General features: G+C 40.4%; 1 long non-coding RNA gene across 2 annotated transcripts; it reads left to right on the top strand.

Moving 5' to 3' along the window:
• The first annotated feature begins 716 nt into the window (after nt 1-716).
• LOC135291137 (uncharacterized) lies at nt 717-9,262 on the top strand. 2 transcript variants are annotated; one of them, XR_010354005.1, is made up of 4 exons: nt 717-811; nt 6,545-6,685; nt 7,543-8,397; nt 9,055-9,262. It is a non-coding gene; the product is annotated as an uncharacterized LOC135291137 (long non-coding RNA). The 2 variants fall into 2 exon arrangements; XR_010354004.1 differs by having other exon boundaries at nt 7,543-9,262.
• The last annotated feature ends 733 nt before the right edge of the window (nt 9,263-9,995 follow it).

Here is a 9,995-nt window from a genome sequence, read left to right on the forward strand (position 1 = left end):
AACTTCAGTCAAGAAAATGTCTGACCTTCCAAGAGTTTTAAAAGTCAGAAAAGAGTATTTTTTTAATCTCAATATTATGTTGTAATAGCTGGAAGGATACAAAATCCATGTTGCTTAAGAAATCATTAAATAGATGGGTTAGTGTTTATAATTTATTTTAAAATGAGTACATTTCTGTAATTTCAGCAATGTGATTTTAGAGTAACTAAATGCAATCTAGTACATTTTTACATCTCTTCATGTATGTACACAGGAGAGAGCAGTAAAGCATTGACATTAAGATGAGAGGGTGGAAGCTGATGGTTCATTCACTTAAATATATACTTTTTTGACAGATGGGAAAGTGCTGTCCTCCAGCTGAGCATCTCTCTGGTCTGCCAGGAATGAGTACAGTTTGGGTGGTCTCTACTTTGTTTTTGTGAAAGGATTTTTTTATGTGTTACTGCTGCTTCCTGTTGGTATCATATATGAAGTTAATGAAACATCACAATAAAACCTGAAAGCTGAAGAAAGTGTGTCTGTCACTTGTGCACTTAAAATATCTTCGGAACCAAGATATTTTTCTGTTTGGGCCTTCTTTGGCTCTTTTCACACATTTTTCTTGGCATAGGAAATTTGAGATTAAAAGTTGTGATGCAGTTTTGACCACAGCTGAATATATTTATGGGTTGCTTTATCCCAGGCTCATGCAGATGTCTTTTTTTATTTTTCAGTGCCAAAATTCAACAGTTCATTTAAAAGTTGGTTGTCCTTTCTGCATTCCTGGATTTTTAGCTCCACCATTCACCTTCTCCTAACAGCCCAGAGAAAGGTAAAAGGCTGTGGCACTGATTGCTAGGGGAAATATCAAGAAGATTAGGGGGTAAAAGCAATCTGATAATAAACTGTAGCACAGTTTCTCCTTGTCATGGGGCAATTTAGAAATAGTTCATGGAATTGAAAAGCATGATTTGATGCAAATGTATCACATGCATTTGTATATATTATATTTTGCATGTGACTGTAATGTTCTGTTCATTGCATCTATGCCCTTTTTTTTCTTCATATTTGCAAGTGCTTTTCCACACAAAATGAAATAATTTGTTTTTAATACAGTGCAGATGAAAATACAATTTTTTTATTGTTTGGTTACTGGAACTTTATTGTTGAGATTGGTCTGGTTGATCTTAAAAGGAGAATTTAGATAGATTGTTCATATATTTGCAATGATGTTTTTTAAAATTGAACCAAATCCATGCATGTTTTAACTGCATTGATTTCAGTCTGTTTTCCTAGTTTGCTTTGGCATATAAAGTCCAGGCAGTACACTGTGTTTATGTACACTAGACAAATAGAACTCTGCAGGTGTAGGAGAGAAATCATACTGTCCTTATCAGAAACAATCCTGTGGTGAGCATCATCAAGAAAAGGAAAAAGTCACTGTGCTAAAACCTGGCAAATGTTTTTGCTGCAAGCAATGAAAATGAAAAATAGCACATACCTATTACATCTCTTGCAAAAGTGGCAGAAAGTTAAATGCTTTCTAATAACCCTTTGGTCATTATCATGTTTCTGAGCACTCAGACATGTATGAGGTGAAAACCTTTCTTTTTTGAGAGCAGGAAAAATGAAACACACAAGAGAGAAGGAACATGGGTGTATTACTTGTCTTTCACTGTCCTCTAACCTTCCCATATTTCCACTATACGATACAGTGCATCAACTGTATTAGATTTTCTTAAAAGGTCACTGAAAATACATTCTGGATTTGAAAAGTAGGTTGTATTAGCTTTGGGTGGATGTATTATATTATTTTCAGAAATGGTAAGGAGGAGAAAAATATAAAAACTCTTTCTATTAATCCTCATGTGAAATATATTATCCTCTGTTGTGGATAAGTGGGAAGTCATCAGCCTAGTGCTGCCAAAAAGGCAGAGAGGAATGCATTGATTTAATCTGTTGGTTTGGAACTATTATTTTAGGTTTTTCAATTTCTCTTACTATTTATTATTTTGATTTTTCTCCAGTCAAGAACTGATTTCTTCCTCCATTATTCCTGTGTTGTGTTCAGTCATGAGAATTTTCAGAGGCCTCTTGTTTTCTCAGCTTTTTCTCTATCCCCTCTTACACTGTCCGTTTTTCTTTTCCAGCCACAACAGCACATTTCTCTCCAAACAGCTCTCAGAAGAGCTGCCCTTTTAGCCTGTTCCTGTGGGAAGGAGGAGTGGAGGGGTTGGATGCAGCTGCCCAGGAAGTGCTGCAGCACTCTGTGCCTGTCTGTCTCTGTTCTGCTCCTGTCTATTCCTGTAAAGCAGAAGGGAGAGGGACAGCCAACACCAGCAGCAGCTCTGGGCCTTCTGCCCAAAAAGAGACACCTGCAGACCTTGTTAAATTTCTGGGAATGGGTTGGTTGGACAGGTGACTCTTTACATTTTTCTTACTCTGAAAATTATGTTGTAACCATGGTGTTTCAGTGGAGTGTTAAATCACTTCCCAGTAAGAGATTTCTACATTTAAATGTCAAATCAAATGGCTCAATCCACTGAGTGTATTTTAGTCAGCAGTGCTTTTATGAAAAGACAGTTTTAGGATTGCTCTTCGCATCAAAGCTCCCAGCCTGAATGTGGGTGAGGGAGCCAGATCCCTTTGGCATAGAAAAGGGCTTCTGAGGGGCTGCAAGAGCTAGGGTGGCATAGGCCAGGTGTGGGGATGAGCCCCTCACTACCTGCCCCAGAGCGATAGCCAGTGACCAGTGAGTGACACAAAAAAAGCTCCCCTTCAGGGCTTAAGAAAGGATGCAAGGTTCATGAGCAGCAGCTTAATCCTTGCGAGGGGATCGCCTGGATGCATGAGCTGCAGCATGTGGCCCAGCTTTTGCCTGCCATTAATCAGCCTCATGGTACTTCCTTGCCTTGTGGGATGCTTTTTACACTTCTCTGCTGGGATGCTGGGCTGCCCACTGGGTGGAGACCAGCAGCCTCCAGAGAGGATCCAGCTGTTGGGAGCCTGGATGCCTGCCAGTTCTTTTGGCTCTGAAACGGAGGAAATCAAGGAGAGAACAGGAAAAAAAAAAAAAAAAAAAAAAAAAAAAAAAAAAAAAAAAAAAACCACAACCACAATCCAAAATAATAATTATATATACATTTATATATATATAATCAATAATAAAACCAAACACAAATACTTCAGGGGGGAAAATGCAGAGAGATGTCTAAGGTGAAAATGCTGACAGCTTTAATTATCATTGTGGTTATTTTTGTTTGTTTGTTTATTGTCTTGCTTATTAGAGCACTGATCCATCACAACTCCCCGCTCAGCACCAGGCAATGGCAGGGGTACTGCTGGTTTGGGAGTGAGAGCTGGTCTGCACCAACCCCCATGCCAAACCAGGGAGGGGAGCTGCTGAGGTGCCTCAGCACTTCTGTTTGGTAAAACCCTTCAGGAATATACTTGTGGGGTTTATCTGATAAATGTTTTCAATATTGAGAAGTGTAGCACAAGGCATTTTTTTTCCTCTGGGGGAAAATAAGGATTTTCTCCCAATTTTCTGTGCTTTTGTTCATCTTTCTTCTTAGGTGCTCCTAGAAAAATAGACATGCATTATCTTGTAGTAAAACTATAATTTGCATATTTGTAAGATGTACATGAAGTGTTGTCTGGCAATGAGGAATGCCTTTTAAGCAGTAGCATTTTTAAAGGGGAGGGGACAATTTTAATCCATCTTTTCTTCCTCGCGGAGGTGGTCATGACATGAGGGTTGGCCTTTCTGATGTTGGCAGCACCTCTGGGGTAGATCCACATTATCAGCTCTCAGACCTGCCACATCCAGAGCCTTACACCTCTTGTGTAGAGGCACCAGAGAAGGTGAGGCAGATACCTAGAGAGTGTTCACCTGCCACCCTCAGCATAGATTTGCCTCTATTCTCTCCTTTACTGTAAGTTGCTGCCTTCTCTGTGGTTGGGGGTGGGGCTGTAGGGGGTGGGATACAGGATCTTGAAGGTTCTTTCTCACAGACGTTTCTATTTCTGTCTCAGGGAGGGAGGACCATGGCTCCAGCAGCTTTTTCTCAGACTCCCTGATGTTCCTTAACCAGTTCACTTCCCTTCAAAGCTCTGCCATCACCTACTTGGTCACGCACCTCACACAGGTGTCCTCACTCTGCCTCACTCAGCTGCTGTGGACTAGAGATGCAATGCATCTGCAACAACAAAATCAGCCATGCCTGAAAACAGTGACAAAGAGCACTGTCCAGCATGGGACAGCTTCTCACTGCAGAGGTCATCCCTGCTCTGAGCTCAACACTCCATACTATGTCTCACCAGCTTGTTAATAGAAATTTATTGGCAGAGGAGGTTTCATAAAGACTATTACAACACAAACCACCATAATAAAGATCTTGAACAATATCAGCGGGCCACAAATAAAAACCCTGGCGTGGGTTCCTTCCCTAACACATGCACATACACACACACTATACACATTTCAGTATAAGTGGGCCTTATATTGAAATGAAAAAATGCTGTGTTATTTCTGCATTAAGATTCAGGTCAAGTGACTTGCTGCATTCAGGCAGTTTCAGGTTTCTACATAATTGTAAACCATTCTGCTTTTAAAAACAAAACTAATCTATGAACCTTGAGGTGCTATTTCTGGATTGGTTTTTTTGTTGGTTTTTTTTGAGTGTTGTTGTTGTTGTTGTTGTTGTTGTTGTTGTTGTTGTTGTTTTGGTGGGGGTTTTTGTTTGTTTTTTGTTTTGTTTTGGTTCTTTTTGTGGGTTTTTTTATTTTGTTTTGGGGTGGTTTTTTTGTTGTTGTTTTTTTACTTATTTTTTTCATTACAGTTTCATAACAAGTGCTGGAAAATAAACACTTTTCTTCCTTCAATACTGAAGTTGCTGCTTAATGCTGCTGTCTAACAATAATTTAACCTTAAAAACAATCAAAACTTTCTGCTGTAATTTCATAGACTTCAACATACCCATCTGATCTCCAAGGACAGAAAGAATTATTACTATTCAAGGGAAAAAAAAGTCCACTCATTTTAATTAAAAAGATGCTGTGTTTGTGCTGGAAATTACTTCAAAGTTTGAATTAAAGATGAAAATATTTTCTTTAATAGATGTTATAAAACATTTATGTTATTAGTGTGAATGCCTAAAAAATAATTTGTTTTGCTTGTTCCAAACCTTTGCTGAGGAGTGGAATGTCAGGTTTTTTCCCTTATTACTTTTGGTTATTTACAGTATATAAGTCACAGGTCCTGTAACATGAGTTCTACATTAAAAACACCTCAATCTCATACCACCAGCAGCTGGGAATTTCTACTTATTTTCTTTTTTAAATCTAATTTTGCAGAGGATTTTAGCTCTTGTCCTTGTTTTTTTCCTTGCAAGGAGACGCCTAGAAGCAATATCTGATGTAATATTGAGGTTTTGAAATCCTGAATATTTAGAGATTCTATCCAGGCCAGAGGGTCTAAAGATGGTTTGGTGCAGATGCTGCAGGGGTAGCCCCACTGGGCCTCCAAGGAGTGTTCAGGAGTGACAGCTCTTTTGCCTCATACATCATGCTCCTTAGCAGCCACTGCAGTTCATTTTTCCCCACATGAGAGTCTTCAGTCAGAAGTTGCTCCATGCAATGACATGAGCTGTCACACAAACCTGGGCTCTGACTCAGATGGTGTCTCTGTCCCTGCAGTGATAACTCAGGCACATGTCACTTCAGCTCTTTCCTTGTCTGCCTTCTTCCTTGCTCTTGCCAATAACCTACCTCAGCCCTGAATGTCTGGCAGCTTCCACTATTCCACTGAACACCTGCAAATTCCAGAGAAGCATCCTCTGTGCAGGAGGGAGTAAGACCTGCACATACCACAGGTCCAGCACAGCATGGCAAATACTACATTTCTTACCAAGATCTTGAAAACTACAGGCAGTAACACCCTTGTTTAGTAATTCCAAACCTGCTGAAAGGCTTCACATACTTTTCTTTTACCAGTGATTAGCATGCTGTGGAAAGATCAGAGGAAAACACTTCTGAAAAACTGTCATTCCAATTTCAAACAGAGGAGGACTCAGTCATAGGAGAAACCATTTCTCCAAGCCTGTACACTGAATTGTGAAAGAATGAGAATTAAAATATCCTGCTTTTATTCTTCTCAAGTGTTGCTGTTGCCTTTCATCTGTATCTTTTCTACTTTCTGCACTGTTGCATATTTCCTTGACTTTGTGTTTCTTGGTGGTGTTCATTAAACCAATAATGCAAAACTCCTTCCTCCCTTCACTTATTGCCTCCAATTCTTTCAGGTCCCTTATCTCCCACCTCATATTAATTGATTCATTCGCTTCTCCAGAGTTTAGCGCTATCAAAACTAATTATTGTTGCAGAGCTCCCTGTTTGTTTTGGGCTGAAATTGTGACTTATTAATAATTGCACGTCTATTCTGATGAGAAAACTAAAATACTTGAAAAGTTGAAGTAAGGTGATTAACTTTTAAATAGATCTCCATTTCATCCTATCCAGATTTTTGAAGACACCGTGAAGTCTCACTAGATCATATTTTTTTCAGGCTGCTCAGAGAACTTGTGAGTAAGGATGCCCGTGAAAATACTTTTGAAGGTGCTGGAGTCTATTAGTGTTGGTCACTATTTAAGTACCACCTCCTAAGAGCAAAGGAACAGGCAATTCCAAAATGTTGGAAGTCAAGCAGGTGAGGCAGAAGGCTGGCTGACTGAGCAGGGATCTTTTGGAGCTAAAGCAAGAAAAAGATGTGTGGCCAAAATCAAGAGACATGGGAGGGAAACAGAGATATTCCTGTAAGGGAGAAAATTCATGCAGACAAAAATACTGGCGTTAAAGCTGCCAGAACTGTGTGGTACAATTAAAAGAGTTTTTTTTAAATAGCTCAAGAGCAAAAGGCAGTGCTGAGGTAACATTGTCCACCACAGGCTAAGGGTGGTCACCTCCTGAACAGGGACAGAGACAAGGCAGAAGTGTTTAATGCTGTCCTTGCCTCTGTCTCCGGCACTGCTGATGGGCTGAGGGGGTCTGAGTGCCCTGAGCTGGAGGACCATGACTGTGAGAATGACAAACTCCCAGCTGACCCTGAGCCTGGGCAGGTTCCATTGCTCCAGCTGGATCTCTGCAAATCTATGTCTGAGAATAATCAAAGAGCTTCTGATGTCATCATGAGCCTCTCTCAATGATTTTTGAACATTCCTGGAAATCCATAGAAATCTGAGTTGATTGGAAACTTCTGAAAATTGTCCCAGTTTTCAAGAAGGGCAAGAAGGATGACCCAGTAAACTGCAGGCCTGTCAGTCACACATTCAGTTGTGCCACTGGTAAAATTATGGAGAAAATTATTCCTGAAGGTATTGGAAAATGCCTGAAGGACAATGCAGCTCTTGGCCGCAGCTAGTACAGGTTCATGAGGGGAAAGTTCTGCTTGTCACACCTAATTTTGTTTTGTGACAAAGTAACCCACCTATGGGGATCAAGGGAAACCATGCAGTTTTGATGAAGTCTTTTGGATTTCAGCAGAGATTTCATTACTGTCTCTTCCAGGACCCTTCTGGACAAAACACCCAGCAAACAAAACACCCAGCCCACAGCTGGATAAACAGATCGCATGGTGGGTGAGTAACTGGCTCATGGGTCAGGCACAAAGGGTGACAGTGAATGGAGTGAAATCACACTGGTGACCTGTAACTAGTGGGATTCCACAGCGCTCCCATCTGCTCTTCAGATCTTCATAAACAACTTAGACACAGGATTCATAGGTAAATTAAAGAAGTTTGCTCCCATTAAACTGGGAGATGCTGAAAGAGGCTGGAAAGCAGCACAGAAACAGATCTGGGAATCCCGGTCAATGGTAAGTTGGATCTGAGTCAGCAGTGCCCTGGTGGTCAGGAGGGACAACCTTGTCCTGTGGACATCAGGCCCAGCATCACCAGCTGGGCAAGGAAGGAGATTGCCCAACTCTGCTCTGCTTTGGGGCAGCCTCATGTCAGGTGCTGGGGGCATTTTTGGATACCACCATGTTAGATATAAAGGTATTAGAGAATGTCTAAAGGAGGGCCATGAAGGTGGTAAAGGGCCTTGAGGGGAAGTCATACAAGGAGAGGCTGAGTGCACTTGATCTGTTCAGATTGGAGAAAAGGAGACTGAGTTACATTGCAGTTACAACTTCCTGTGAATGGAAAAGGAGGGGCAGACTTTGATCTCTTCTTTGTAGTGACCAGTGACAGGATCCAAGGGAATGGCCTAAAGTTGAGTCAGGAGGGGTTTGACTAACTAATTATCAGGAAATTTTTTTTCATCCAGAGGTTATTTGGGCACTGGAACAGGCTCCCCTGGGCAGTGGTCACAGCACCAAGCCTGACAGAATACAAGTGTTTGGACAATGCTCTCAGACACATGGTAGGACTCTTGGGGATGGTGCTGTGTGGGGCCGGGAGTTGCATTTGATGGTCCTTGTGAGTCCCTTTCAGCTCAGAATATTCTATGACTGTGTGACTTTTTTTCTACATTTCCTTTCCCAAGCTAGACATGCTCTTTTTCAAATGCTTTGGGACTGCTTTATAGCTTTTTTTTTTTTACATACTTCTGAATTATTTTAAAGAAGCAAAAATCCAGTGATACCACTTAAATGTTAGTTTGGATCTCTTGCCCAGGTAGTGAAATTTTGTAAGGCATAGTGCTGGCTTTTACACTAATAATGTAGGATACCACATCCTCTCTAAAGCTTTCTGCTCACATCAGTCCTAGGTGGCACAGAATGAAATTGCAAGCCCAGAAACACACTACCCAAGAACTTTCAAATTCAGAGCAGTGCAGTCATTGAAATATTGAGTGGTAATGTAATGTGCCTTGTTTTTAAAACTTGTCTGTGACTGATCAGCCTCTGTATGCCTTGTTGCACTAAGGTTCTTGTCTAAAATCACAATGCTCTAAATGACCCTGGTGCACATGGCAGTGAGTGCTAAAGCTGTACCTCATGGTGCTTGCTAGTTCACATTTTGATCAAGTGTGGGTAATAAGTGGCCTAAAGCTAACTAAACTTATTGTTTCTTACAGGTCCAGCTGAGTTACTGAAATGTGTCTGCATGCCTCAGGATACCAAATTTGTGACTTGAAATACAGATTATTGATTATTGCTTTGGAAAAAGTAGCCAGAGGCAATTAAGGAGACATCATATAACTTCTAAATTAAATGATGGTTATCCATGATAATTTTCAGCTGAGATATTGGCAACTTATTAGAAGCAGCTTTGAGATAAAATAAAGTGTGTAGGATTTACATACCTGAATTTGTTTCTAATGCTGTCCTTCAGCCTAAGAACAACATACTCGTTTCAGGAAGAAGAGATTATTTTATGAGAAGTAAAATGGTAAATTTGTCTTGCACTTTATTTTTTAAGCTGGCTTTGAGGTCTTTTTGAGGATATGGATCCTCTTGTCTAAGCCCTGTAATATCCTTGCCTTGAACAATGTATGAGCCATCTGCCACAGTGACAGCAACCCTTTATCTTTTGGGTAGTCATGCTGAGATTGATGCTGGTATTGAACAAGGAAATCTGTGGGTTTTCTTAATTCTTTGGTTTTGTGTGAGGAATGAAAGCAGAAGGTGGTCCTTGCACTTGTGATAAGCACAATGCAATCCTACAATGGCAGTGAATAATCCTGCTTTGTCTGATCTCCTTCACCCAAAACCAAAACTGAAACCAAAATCAAACCAAACAGAAAATTAAACTTTCACCGAAGATGGCCCAAACTTAGGCCTTAGTGACAGATATTATCGTCCTCTACTTTGTACAGCCCACAATGCTGTAAGAAGCATTTCTTTTCATGTACTGACTGGCACACTCACTGCATAGTTTAAGTCCTAGGATATGTATACAGGGGTTGTTTTCCATAACAAAACAGTGCTAATGCCTTATTATTGTGGATTTTTTTTTATTTTTCCCAGAATTCCAGTTAGCATCAAAATTTTATCAAAAAGTTCATTGATTAAAGTT

This window comes from Passer domesticus, chromosome Z (assembly GCF_036417665.1).
Source record: "Passer domesticus isolate bPasDom1 chromosome Z, bPasDom1.hap1, whole genome shotgun sequence".
Taxonomy (NCBI): Eukaryota; Metazoa; Chordata; class Aves; order Passeriformes; family Passeridae; genus Passer; species Passer domesticus.